Source organism: Hypanus sabinus, chromosome 14, assembly GCF_030144855.1.
Source record: "Hypanus sabinus isolate sHypSab1 chromosome 14, sHypSab1.hap1, whole genome shotgun sequence".
Lineage (NCBI taxonomy): Eukaryota > Metazoa > Chordata > Chondrichthyes > Myliobatiformes > Dasyatidae > Hypanus > Hypanus sabinus.
The window spans coordinates 40,640-53,689 of record NC_082719.1 but is presented as its reverse complement, the minus strand read 5'-3'; the positions used below and the strand labels follow the sequence as shown (position 1 = coordinate 53,689).

At 41.3% G+C, this 13,050-nt stretch overlaps 1 long non-coding RNA gene across 1 annotated transcript in view; it reads left to right on the top strand.

Moving 5' to 3' along the window:
- The first annotated feature begins 1,508 nt into the window (after window positions 1–1,508).
- The window catches only part of LOC132404513 (uncharacterized), a 28,552-nt gene continuing 17,010 nt past the window's right edge, over window positions 1,509–13,050 (top strand). The window contains exon 1 of the long non-coding RNA XR_009515552.1: window positions 1,509–2,625. This is a non-coding gene — a long non-coding RNA (uncharacterized LOC132404513). The remainder of the gene's footprint in view (window positions 2,626–13,050) is intronic.

The window sequence follows — 13,050 nt, the reverse complement described above, 5'->3', positions numbered from 1 at the left end:
ATAGCATTAAAGAAAAAGAAGTATGACAGGGCTAAGATGAGTGTGAACACAGATGATTGGGAAAGTTTTAAGGAACAGCAGATCTTAACTAAAAAAGCAATACGGAGAGAAAAAATCAGGTATGAGCTCAGTCTAGCCAGGAATATAAAAGGGGATAGCAAAAGCTTTTTTAGCTATGTGAAGAGAAAGAAGATAGTTAAGAACAATGTTGGCCCCTTGAAGAATGAATTGGGAGAAATTGTTATGGGAAACAGGGAAATGGCAACAGAATTTAATGCGTACTTTAGATCTGTCTTCACCAGAGAGGACACAAGCAATCTCCCAGATGTATGGATGGGCCAGGGTCATAAGATATCAGAGGAATTGAGACAGATTGACATTAGGAAAGAAACTGTGATGAGTAGACTGGTAGGACTGAAGGCTAATAAATCCCCGGGTCCAGATGGTCTGCATCCGAGGGTTCTAAAAGAGGTGGCTCAGGAAATTGCGGATGCATTGGTAATCATTTTCCAATGTTCCTTAGATTCAGGATCAGTTCCTGAAGATTGGAGAGTGGCTAATGTTATCCCACTTTTCAAGAAGGGAGGGAAGGAGAAAACGGAGAACTATCACCCTGTTAGCCTAACGTCAGTCGTGGGGAAGATGCTTGAGTCCATTATTAAGGACGAAATAGTGGCACATCTTGATGGCAGAAATAGGATTAGGCCGAGCCAGCATGGATTTACCAAGGGCAAATCATGCTTGACTAATCTGTTGGAGTTTTTTGAGGGTGTAACAAGGATGTTAGACGAGGGTAAGCCAGTGGATGTTGTGTACCTAGATTTTCAGAAGGCATTCGATAAGGTGCCACATAGGAGATTGGTGAGTAAAATCAGAGCTCATGGCATTGGGGGCAGGGTTTCAACATGGATAGAAAACTGGTTGGCAGATAGAAAGCAAAGGGTAGCAGTGAATGGGTGTTTCTCGGACTGGCTGGAGGTGACTAGTGGGCTCTGTATTGGGACCACAGCTCTTTACGATTTATGTCAACGATTTAGATGAGGGCATTGTGAACTATATCAGCAAGTTTGCTGACGATACTAAACTGGGTGGCAGTATGACATGCGAAGAGGACGTTAGGAGAATACAGGGAGACTTGGATAGACTGGGTGAGTGGGCAGATACTTGGCAGATGTCATTCAATGTGAATAAATGTGAAGTTATCCACTTTGGAAGCAGGAACAAGAGGGCAGAGTATTGTCTGAACGGTGTAGAGTTAGGTAAGGGAGAAATGCAAAGAGACCTAGGAGTCCTAGTTCACCAGTCAATGAAGGTGAATGAGCAAGTGCAACAGGCAGTGAAGAGGGCAAATGGAATGTTGGCCTTTGTTACAAGGGGAATTGAATACAAGAGCAAGGATGTCCTTTTGCATTTGTACAGGGCCCTGGTGAGACCACACCTGGAATATTGTGTACAGTTTTGGTCTCCAGGTTTAAGGAAGGACATTCTGGCAATTGAGGAAGTGCAGCGTAGATTCACTAGGTTGATTCCTGGGATGGCAGGGCTGTCTTACGCAGAGAGATTGGAGAGATTGGGCTTGTACACGCTGGAATTGAGGAGATTGAGAGGGGATCTGATTGAAACGTTTAAGATAATTAAAGGATTTGATAGGATTGAGGCAGGAAATATGTTCCAGATGTTGGGAGAGTCCAGTACCAGAGGGCATGGATTGAGAATAAGAAGTCAGTTATGTAAAACAGAGTTGAGGAAGAACTTCTCCCAGAGAGTTGTGGAGGTGTGGAATGCACTGCTTCGGAAGACAATGGAGGCCAATTCTCTGGATGCTTTCAAGAAGGAGCTGGATAGATATCTGATGGATAGGGGAATCAAGGGATATGGAGACAAGGCAGGGTCTGGGTATTGATAGTAAATGATCAGCCATGATCTCAGAATGGCGGTGCAGACTCGAGGGGCCAAATGGTCTACTTATGCACCTATTGTCTATTGTCTATTGTCTATCAGATTTGTGTGAACTTCTACCTACGCCAGACTGTGAAATGGATTATTACACAGCAGCAATTTTGCTCAGAATTTAAAGTCCAGTATATACAGTTACACTTTGTTTTTGATAGGGAGATCTAATGAAGATTGATGCTTTCCACTGTGCCCAGTTAGGAACGGCGTATCAGTATGTAATCTATGCTGCTATACAATATTTTATGTGAAATGGGAATTAGATCATAAGACATAGGAACAGAATTAGGCCAATTGAACCATTGAGTTTGCCCTGCCATTCAATCACGGCTGAATTATTATTGCTCTCACCCTTTTAAAACTTAAAACATAAGTTAAAATTCACTTTCTGCACTGCAGCAGTTTCAGAATTAGTTCTTGAGTAACGTTGTTAGCACAGTGTTTATTACCCATCCTGAGAAGTGATGTAGAATGTTTGTTGATAGAACTCTTGTAGTCATCTGATATCCTAATGCTTTCCCTTCATGTGGAATGCATGTTCTGTCAATAATATGTAATTAATATGTAGGTGTTTACAGGGGACTCAGTCCAGTACCAGATGATGAAGCGTTACACATGTATGATGGAACCCAGCATGTTCCTCTACTTCGAATGAGTGACTTCTATGGCAAGGTAACTTTTCTTTTCAGTATTTGCTTATATAATGATAAATAATGTGTTGTAAATTGCAAATACAGCGATAAGAAGAAGCTCTTTGAGTTTGAGATATGCATTTAAAAGGTCAATGAGGAATTGGAGAGAAGGCGAGAACTGTTCATTGGTGAGCAGGATGAGAAACTTAGATGATCTGCCAATTTGATGAAGTTGAGAGTGGTGTGAGCTGGAGGTCTAGGAGCAGGCTGTTTGTCTTAAGGTTCTGGCAAAGACACACAGAATTCCATTTGTTTTCATTGATCAGCTGTGCTTTCAGATCTTATCCAAGAGAAATCATTGTCAGGGTAGCACAGGCTACTCTGATGATGATGGCTGGTTCTTGGCTTGTGAAGTTCTAGAGGGAAGAAAGGTCCCCAGGGGCAACAGCATGATGGTTGGTGACTGTAGAGGCCAGTTCTAGATGTGCAGACTCTGGTGCAGTAGGGACACGGGAACAGCTGGGATGCAGCGCTTGGGTCGTAGGATCCTTCCTGCGTCTCCTCTTCACCAGATGCTCTTCTGAATTCTTCAAAATTCTTGGCTGCTCCATGGATCAGTGTTCCCCAGCGGTCTGTTTCAAGTCCGCTGCTGACACTCGTTGACCTCGATATTTGCCTGAGAGAGCTGCTGCTTAAGTTGGTCTTTGTACCTCTTGCATGGAGAACCACAACCTCTCTTGCCCTGAGAAAGTTCTCTGTAGAGTACTGCTTTGTAGAGTACCTGGAGTTGTGTGTGTTAGACACGTGGCCTGGCCAGCGGAGTTACCTGAGAGCAAAGTGGCTTCAATGCTTGGAAGTTGAGCTTGTCCAGGACCTGGTTGTTGGAGATGCGATCCTGCCAGTCGATACCCATCATGGAGCAGAGGCAGCGCTGAGGGAAGCGCTCGAGCAACCGGATTTGCTTGTGGTACAAGACCCAGGCTTCAGAGCCGTACAGCAGTGTTGTGACAATGGCACCACTGTATACCTGGATTTGGTGGACAAATGCAGCTGCTAGTCCTTCCGCACACATTTCTGGAGACACTGTCGGCTCTAGTGAGTCGATAGGCAACGTCCCTTACAATGGTAGCCTCACAGATGACGCTGGCCAGGTGGGGTAACTTCTCCACCTTGGTGAAAGGGGGGGCATCAATGGTGATACGAGGTGTGTTTATAAACACCACGAGGGGCCTTCTGATGGAGGATCATTGTTTTCTTCAGATGGACTGTTAACCCAAAAGCTCTTGCAGCCTTGGCAAACTGAGTGCCTGCGGCCTGTAGTGCATGAGAAGAGCACAGTCATCCACGTATGGCAGCTCTAGAATGGCCTCTTGCAAGGCTTTTGTTCGGGCGAGAGGACGGCAGGGGTTGCAGATATTTCTGTCAGTGCGGAACTGAATGCAGATGCTCTCAAAGGTGGGCTCTTTTACTTCCCGTAGCATTGTACTGAAAAAGATGCAAAGAGTGTTGGTGCCAAAACCCAGCCTCGCTTCGTGCCGGTACTGCTGGGGAATGGGTCAGAGAGGTTGCCCATGTGTTTAACCTGATGCTTTGGCCTTCATGGAGCTGCTGCAGGACGGGGAGGAATTTCAGGGGATGGCTGAGTTTCGGAAGAATCTTCCAGAGACTATTGAGGCTGGCTGCATCGAAAGCCTCGGTCAGGTCAATGAGTGTCGCATACAGTCCCATGTTCTGTTCACAACACTTCTCCTGTATCTGGCGCAGGACAAAGATCATGTCGGACGTGCGCCGGTTCGGTCAGAATCTGCACTGACTCTCTGTGAGGTTGCATTCGGCAGTGTTAGACATGATTCTGTCCACGAGAGTTCTGGTGAGAATCTTCCTGACAGAGGACGGTAGGTTATGCCTGTGTAGTTTATGTAGTCTGATTTCTCCCCTTGGTTCTTGTGCAGCGAGACCATTTCAGTGTTGCGTAGGTCATTTGGGACTGAACCTTTCTTCCAGCAGCTCACTCAGTAGAATGTCTGCACCCATTTTGTATGCTTCCGCTGGGACTGAGGCGTTATGGCATTTCAGCTTGCAAATAGCGGCTTTAATTTTGTCCAAAGCTGGCTGGCCATCAAGCTTAAGCCTGACATCATACTGGGGCTTCATTTCAATGGATGCTTCTTGTACTTGATCATTATCCCTGTCCATCGCCTGACGATGGTTTTCTTGTTTGTCAGCTGGCTGGAGCACTCAGATGAGCATAGAGGGGTGTGAATCTGATGGGTTGGATCATACACTACGCAACGTGATTCGTAGAAGGCTCGAGTGTTGCCAGAGTCTGCATAGTGCTGTGTTCATTCTGCTCGGGCAGTCCACCGTAGAGAAGGCCCAGGTGCTGCACACAGCTCTGTGTTCTGCCTTGGCCGCTTGGTCCTCAGGACTAGGCAGTATCACTTGATGGGAGAAGAGTTTTTTTCTGGAACAGATTCTGGATTTCAGCATTGTTTTCATCAAACCAGTCAGTCCTTGTTTCTTCATAAGGAGTACCCAACTACTTCGACAGCCCCAGATTGGATAGCAGTCTTCATGTGCTCCCATTTCTTTCCTGTGTCGGAGTTTGAGCTTGGGGTGCCCTTGCTGTCCAGGTTCTCCCTTAGCTTGATCTGGAATACATCTCAGTGGCCAAAGAGCTTATCCACCGTGGTCCCTTTTCCCTTATAGTTGGCTTGATAGCCAGTCTGACTTTTGCCCTGACAGGTGAGTCCTGGGCTGGACGTGCTACTCACTTAAAGAGGGTGAAGTGTCTCCCATGCCCTCTCCTTTCCAAGTACGGTGATTGCCTCAGGACCACTGTTTGGCTTGCCATACAGGACGTCACTCACATGTGGCCTCTCCTACACTGCTGTTCCCATAGCAACGCCTGGTTCTTCCTGATTCTGCTATATTGTGGTGTGAGTGAGGGTCCAGCGATATAACTGGGCGGGTAGCCTGGTCTCATCAGCTTTGGTTGGCAGCCGGCTTAGTAGAAGGACAACTGCGATTCCAAACCCAACTAGATGGGACTCGTTAGCCTTGCTGGGCAGTCCGTCTAAGAGAAAGAAAATCTGATACTCAACCTACAGCCATCCGGTTGCCACAGTTGTTACAGCTCACTGTGCCATTGTGGAAAAACCTCTGGCCTAAAGAGTGGAGTTGGTCTGCGCACAGCAAACCTCACTATAAACCTACACAGCGCAGGCAGGAAGGAAAGTCCTACAGTGATGGAGATGGGGTGAAACAAGAGGTATTAGCTGAGACTGGGAGTCACAGTCTTAACTCTGCATGTAGGCGGCTCGGACCCATGTGTTGTCTGTCTGTGGACCTGAGGCAACTACAGCATTCGGCAGCCCTCTGAGTGACCAAGCTGCCCTCTTCAGGGATAGAACTGCTTCCGGATGGAGACAGACCTAGGAAAGTTGGTCCAAAAAAGCATCTCACTCAAGTGGTACAAAAAAGGAAAATAAATCAAAGAAGTCAACACATCTCAGAATCACATTCTGGAATGTACAGACAATGCAGGACTCTACGGGGGTGACTGATCACAAAGATGCTCAGCGTTTGTGCGATGAGAGCTAGCTCAGCTGGACATTGACGTTGCTGCTATAAGCGAAGTACATTTTGTAGATCAAGAATCTTTGATAGATCTTGGTGCAAGCCGCACTCTCTTCTGGTCAGGCAGAAGCAGCAATGAGAACAGACTCTCAGGGATAGGCTTCATGGAAAAAAAAGTTAGATATAACAGGACTTGACAGGATAAATTTATTCAATCCTAAAAATTTATGAAATTTAAACTATATTCGTATTGTATGTTTAACTATTGGATTTATCATTTGTTTATTCAATTTATTAAATGCAAAGGGAAGCGCAGCTCCTAAAATAGAAGCCAGTGAAAACCCCCGTGCAGACTCCCACTCAAGGTTCATACATCCTGGACATTCAGTTTCATCCAACTCTTGTGTCCAAAACGTTCAACATTGAATATTAATAATAACAAACTTGGTAAGATTTGGCAAAGCCAAACTGCCTTCCTTTTTTGATTTCTGTAAATATTTCTTACTTAACCTGGGATTTGTATACTGCTATATACATATATATACACACAGAGACACACACACACACACATGCACACATATAAAGAAATTTTAGAACTAATAATATAAAAAAATATTTAGGAATAAAAATTGATACCACCTGAAATAGATACAGAAATTTAGGTAAAATAAACATCTTAATAGCATTAATCCTACCAGTCAAAGATTAGGACAGTTGGGACCATCTGGTAAACAGTTGTTTAACATGATCAATTAAAGGTAAAATATTTAACTTTAAATAGATCCTTATACTTCTTGGTAATTTTAACCCCGAAATAAGTAAGATAATCAGTAACTAATCTAAATGGTGATCGTCTATAAATTGGAACTTGCATATTTAATGTGAAAAGCAGACTCTTATCAAGATTCAATTTATAACCAGAAAATCTACTAAACTGAGCAGGTAGTGTTATTACTGCAGGAATGGATTTCTCTGGGTTAGAAATATATAATAAAAGGTCATCTGCATATAGTGATATTTTATACGTCCCATTCCCATGAATAATGCCAAATATATTAGGAGAATCACGAATAGCAATTGCCAAGAGCTCCAGGGCAATATCAAATGATAAAGGGCTTTAAGGACAGCCCTGTCTAGTACCTCGAAAAAGCCTAAAAATAGTGGATCTCTGATTATTGGTAAATACAGCAGCCAAGGGTGTACGATATATCAATTGAATCCAAGATATAAATTTTGATCTAAAATTAATTTTTGAAGTATATTAAATAAATATTCCCTTTCAAGTCTGTCAAACACCTTGTCGGCATCAAGCGAAATAACACATTCTGGAGTATTAGGTGAAGTAGTGTATACAATGTTCATTAACCTCCTAACATTAAAATGTGAATAACGATTTTTAATAAATCCTGTCTGATCCTCAGAAATAATTTGAGGCAATACCTTCTCTACTCTAATTGCTAATATTTTGGAAAAGATTTTAGAATCCACATTCAACAAAGATATAGGTCTGTATGATGCACATTCAGTGAGATATTTATCTTTCATAGGAATTAAAGAAATAGATGCTTCATAAAAGGATTGTGGTAACTTACCTACAAATAAAACATCTTTAAATATTCTGCATAAACAGGAAGAAATTAAATCTGAAAAAGATATTAAAAATTCATCTGTATATCCATCCGGGCCAGGTGCTTTACCAGAGTTTATTGAAAAAATTGCCTTCTTTATTTCCTCTTCAGTAATGGGTAATGCTAAACATTCATCAGCTGGTAATTTTGGAATATTTTGTTTCCTTAAAAATTCATGCACTTTGGTAGGATCATTGGGAAATTCTGATTGATATAAATTAGCATAAAATTCTTGAAAAGGTTTATTAATTTCATCATGATTAACCATCAAAATACCATTTATTAATCTGATGTTTCGCCAAAGCTGCTTTCAATTGGTTAGCCAACAATTTTCCCAATTTATCACCATATATATAAAATAGACTCCTAGTTTTAAGTAATTGGTTTTTGATCGGGGTTGTTAATAATAAACTATGTTGCATCTGAAGTTCAGCTCTCCCTTTATAAAGCTCCAAATTTGGAGCAATAGAATATTTTTTATTGATTTCTTTAATCTTATCAACCAATATACATATCTCACTATTAATTCATTTTCTCAATCCTGCAGAGTATGAAATAATTTGTCCATGGATATATACTTTAAAAGTATCCCATAATATCCCACTGGAAATTTCTTCTGTTGAATTAGATGAAAAGAAAAATGCAATCTGATCTGTAATGAAATTAACAAAATGTAGATCCTGAAGCAAAATGGAACTGAACCACCATTGTCTGGTACTAAAAGTTACATCACTAAATTTAATTGATAATTTCAAAGGTGTATGATCAGAAATGGCAATTGCATCATACTCATAGGTAGTGACAGATGAAACTAATCGAGAACCATAAAGAAACACTACCTGTAGCCAAAACATTATGAAAGAATGCTAAACACAAGCTAAGTGAAAATACAACCTTTTGTAGATCATTTTAAAAATCAAGGTCTTAAAAAATGAAACAGAGTACAATCTTCCAAATAATTAATCACCAAATCAAAATCTTAATAATTTTCTAAAACAGGCAATTAAAAATAAAAATGTTGAATAATAAAGGAAAAGGAAGAGAACTTTAACATAAAACAGACAAAGCAAAACAAAGTATCCAAAACATCAGCCCAAGGACAAGGCTGCACGAATTTAAAATGTCTGAATCTATAGGCTGATTATTAACAAATAAACCCGGTATATACAAACATTAAGAAACAGAAAATTGATTAAACATCTGAGCTCAAACAATGCTCTGTGAGAAATCGTTTTGCATTGTCCACTGATTTAAACCATTTAAACGATTTATCGGGTAAGACTCTTAAGCAGGCAGGGTACAGCAAAGCTGGTCGAAGGTTCCTTTGATATAATTCCGACATCACCACTTTAAAACGCAATCTTTCTTGCATTACCTCGGGACAATAATCTTCAACCAAACGAAACTTAAGATTTTGATGTTCAATAATGACAAGTTTGTGACAAGTAATTCGAATTAAGTGCTCCTTAGTACTCACATAGTGAAATTGAAGATTTACGTGATGTGGTTTTAACTCTCTCAATGGTTTTGGCTTTAACAACCTCTACACGCAATCGAGTACTGGAGGAGAGGTAAAAACCTCCAAACTAAAACCTTCCATTAAGAGTCGAGAGAAAAATTCAGTCGGGTTCCCGCTCTCAACGTCTTCACTGAGTCCTATTATTCAGAAGTTCTGTCTGCGACTGCAACTCTCCGAATCAATAATCTTGGCTTTATACTGCTCCAATGTATGAGTAGTCGAATTTAATTTCTTTTCAAAAGAATTCATTCTGGAATCTCTCTGATTACCAGCTTCAGTAAGTTCAGAAATTTGCCATTGTTGTTTTTCGTTCTCTTTTTCAAAGGCTCTCAGTTTAACTTTGTTCTCCTTCAACATTACTTCCAGTGCAGTGAATCTTTTGTCAAGTTTTTCATCCAATTTTTCGTCCAATAAATTGGAAATAGCTTATAAAGTAAATCGAGGCTGTTTCGGCCGATCTTATTTCTTCTGCTTTCCGTTACCAGTTTCTTTGCCTTCAGCTAAAGACTTTCTTGCTCTGGATGTCATTTCTGTTGATTAAACTTCAGAATTCAAACATATAAAGACTTAAAAGACACTTTGATATATATAATAAAAGGGTGATTAGGAAATTGAAAAATGATCGGAGCGGAGCCAAAAATTTGACCTACTCCATCTAACGCCACCAAGAGAGTCCCCTTTGGCATGAGAACTAGCTCGGCTGGACATTGACACTGCCGCTATAAGCGAAGTACATTTTGTGGATAAAGAATCTTTGATAGAGCTTGGTGCAAGCCGCACTCTCTTCTGGTCAGGCAGAAGCAGCAATGAGAACAGACTCTCAGGGATGGGCTTCATGGAGAAATGCACCATCGTCAATAAGCTTCAAAGCCTACCGGTCAGACAATCACATTCACTTGTGTCCCCGTGGCTCCTGCTGCAAGACAACCAATTTGTCACCCTTGTAAATGTCCATGCGTGAACACTGCAAGCAGTCCCTGCTGTTAAATAGGCATTCCAGGGGAGCTGAATTCCCTCCTATTGGAAACATAGAAGGGAGACAATATCATTGTCCTAGGCGACTTCAGTGCCAGGGTGTGTAGAGATGTCTTGGTACGTCCGGGAATTAGAGGTCATCATGGTGTCGGAAACAGTAATACAATGGGAGGCTGTTTCTGGAGCTCTGCACAAAATTTGGCCTGCAGATAACAAATACACAGTTTCAACAGAAAATCAGGTTTGAGACAACCCAGAGACATCTCCAGTTGAAACACTGACACTGTTTGGATGACATCCTGGTGCACCAAATGGATAAAGCAGATGTTCTTAATAGCAGGGTCATGCTGGGTGCAGACTGTTATACGGATTACAGACTGGTTAGGAATGACTACTCTATAACAAGCGATAATGCATTTTGAATTTTTGTTTTAATTCTATATGATTAATTTTTAAACAATATCTAGACTGATTTGGGACAAAAAATGGGGGGGGGGGAATTAGTTGATTAATATACTGCATTAAATGGTTATTAGTATAGAGACTATGCTGATCCAATGAAGAGATATACTCTTAGGGCAGCCTGGAAATACAATCTGATCAGTTAACTTGCCATTCGACTAAAAAGCAGCTAACCTTTATTTTCCGTACATCATGTGTTTGATGCTTAAAGTAATTTTTAATTTTGGAGAGATGGAGCAATTTGTTTCAGTGTTTTAATTTCAAAAACAATGCTGTATTTTTATCAGTCTGCATTACAATCCTAAATGGAATCTCAGGAAGGATTGACACCTGATATAATAAGTGAATGACTTAGTTAACCACCTTTTAAACCATTAGAAACCATTAGAAGGGCTACAGACTTTTGTCCCCATTCTGAGATATTTCTGCAGACTATTTATAGGACAAGCCTAAAAATATTTGAATATGCTTGAGATGGAACTTATATGTGTTAACAACAAACACCTACTTATTTTTTCTTTCAAGAGTACTTGTTCCTTCCCCTTTCTTAATAAAATTAACTCATTGTGCCTGACTCGGGATGTTCCAGCCTGCACAGCAGTCACTTGCTGAGACGAAGAGTCTCGGTTCAAAACGTTGACTGTGCATTTCAACAGATGCTACCCGGCCGGCTGAGTTCATCCAGCTTGTTTGTAAGTGTTGATTTGACCACAGCATCTGCAGTGTACTTTGTGTTTACTGTCTGAGACTGTTGCGGCAGCTAGAGAGAATTTTGTACTACACTGTCACTACTTTGATTAGTTTATTGCCTTTCCCCTGGCTGTACGTGTACACTCAGTGGCCACTTTATTAGGTACACCTGTACACCTACTCACTGAAGTATTATCTAATCAGCCAATAACCTGGCAGAAACTCAAAGCATAAAAGCATGCAGACATGGTCAAGGGGTTCAGCTGTTGTTCAGACTAAACATCAAAATGGGAGAGAAATTTGATCTAAGTGACTTTGACTGTGATGCCAAATGGGGTGCTTAGAGTAACTCCTGGAATTTTCACACACAACAGTCTCTAGAGTTTACAGAGAAAAGCAAACAAAAATCCAGTGAGTGGCATTCTGTGGGCAAAAACGCCTTTTTAATGAGAGAGCTTAGAGGAAAATGATCAAACTGGTTGAAGCTGACAGGAAGACAGGAGTAACTGAAATAACCATACAGTGCTGTGCAAAAATTCAACTCTGAATGCACAACACATCAAATTTTTTGAAGTGGCTGGACTACAGCAGCAGAAGATCACGAACATAACCTCAGTGGCTATGTAATTAGGTACGTTTAAAAACCCAAGGGTTTTTAAATGTATAGTATTTCATCAAGTAAGCATAAAATTGGCATAATAGTTGTGATAAATTTACTGGATTATTGTGAACACCTTTCTGGTAGTAATCACATGCAATGGTTTTGAGATCTTAAGCAGTTTGAAATTGTTTAGACAATAGACAATAGACAATAGGTGCAGAAGTAGACCATTCGGCCCCTCGAGTCTGCACTGCCATTCTGAGATCATGGCTGATCATTCACTATCAATACCCAGTCCCTGCCTTGTCCCCATATCCCTTGATTCCCCTATCCATCAGATATCTATCCAGCTCCTTCTTGAAAGCATCCAGAGAATTGGCCTCCACCGTCTTCTGAGGCAGTGCATTCCACACCTCCACAACTCTCTGGGAGAAGAAGCTCTTCCTCAACTCTGTTTTAAATAACTGACCTCTTATTCTCAATCCATTCCCTCTGGTACTGGACTCTCCCAACATCTGGAACATATTTCCTGCCTCAATCCTATCAAACCCTTTAATTATCTTAAACGTTTCAATCAGATCCCCTCTCAATCTCCTCAATTCCAGCGTGTACAAGCCCAATCTCTCCAATCTCTCTGCGTAAGACAGCCCTGCCATCCCAGGAATCAACCTAGTGAATCTACGCTGCACTTCCTCAATTGCCAGAATGTCCTTCCTTAAACCTGGAGACCAAAACTGTACACAATATTCCAGGTGTGGTCTCACCAGGGCCCTGTACAAATGCAAAAGGACATCCTTGCTCTTGTATTCAATTCCCCTTGTAATAAAGGCCAACATTCCATTTGCCCTCTTCACTGCCTGTTGCACTTGCTCATTCACCTTCATTGACTGGTGAACTAGGACTCCTAGGTCTCTTTGCATTTCTCCCTTACCTAACTCGACACCTTTCAGACAATACTCTGCCCTCTTGTTCCTGCTTCCAAAGTGGATAACTTCACATTTATTCACATTG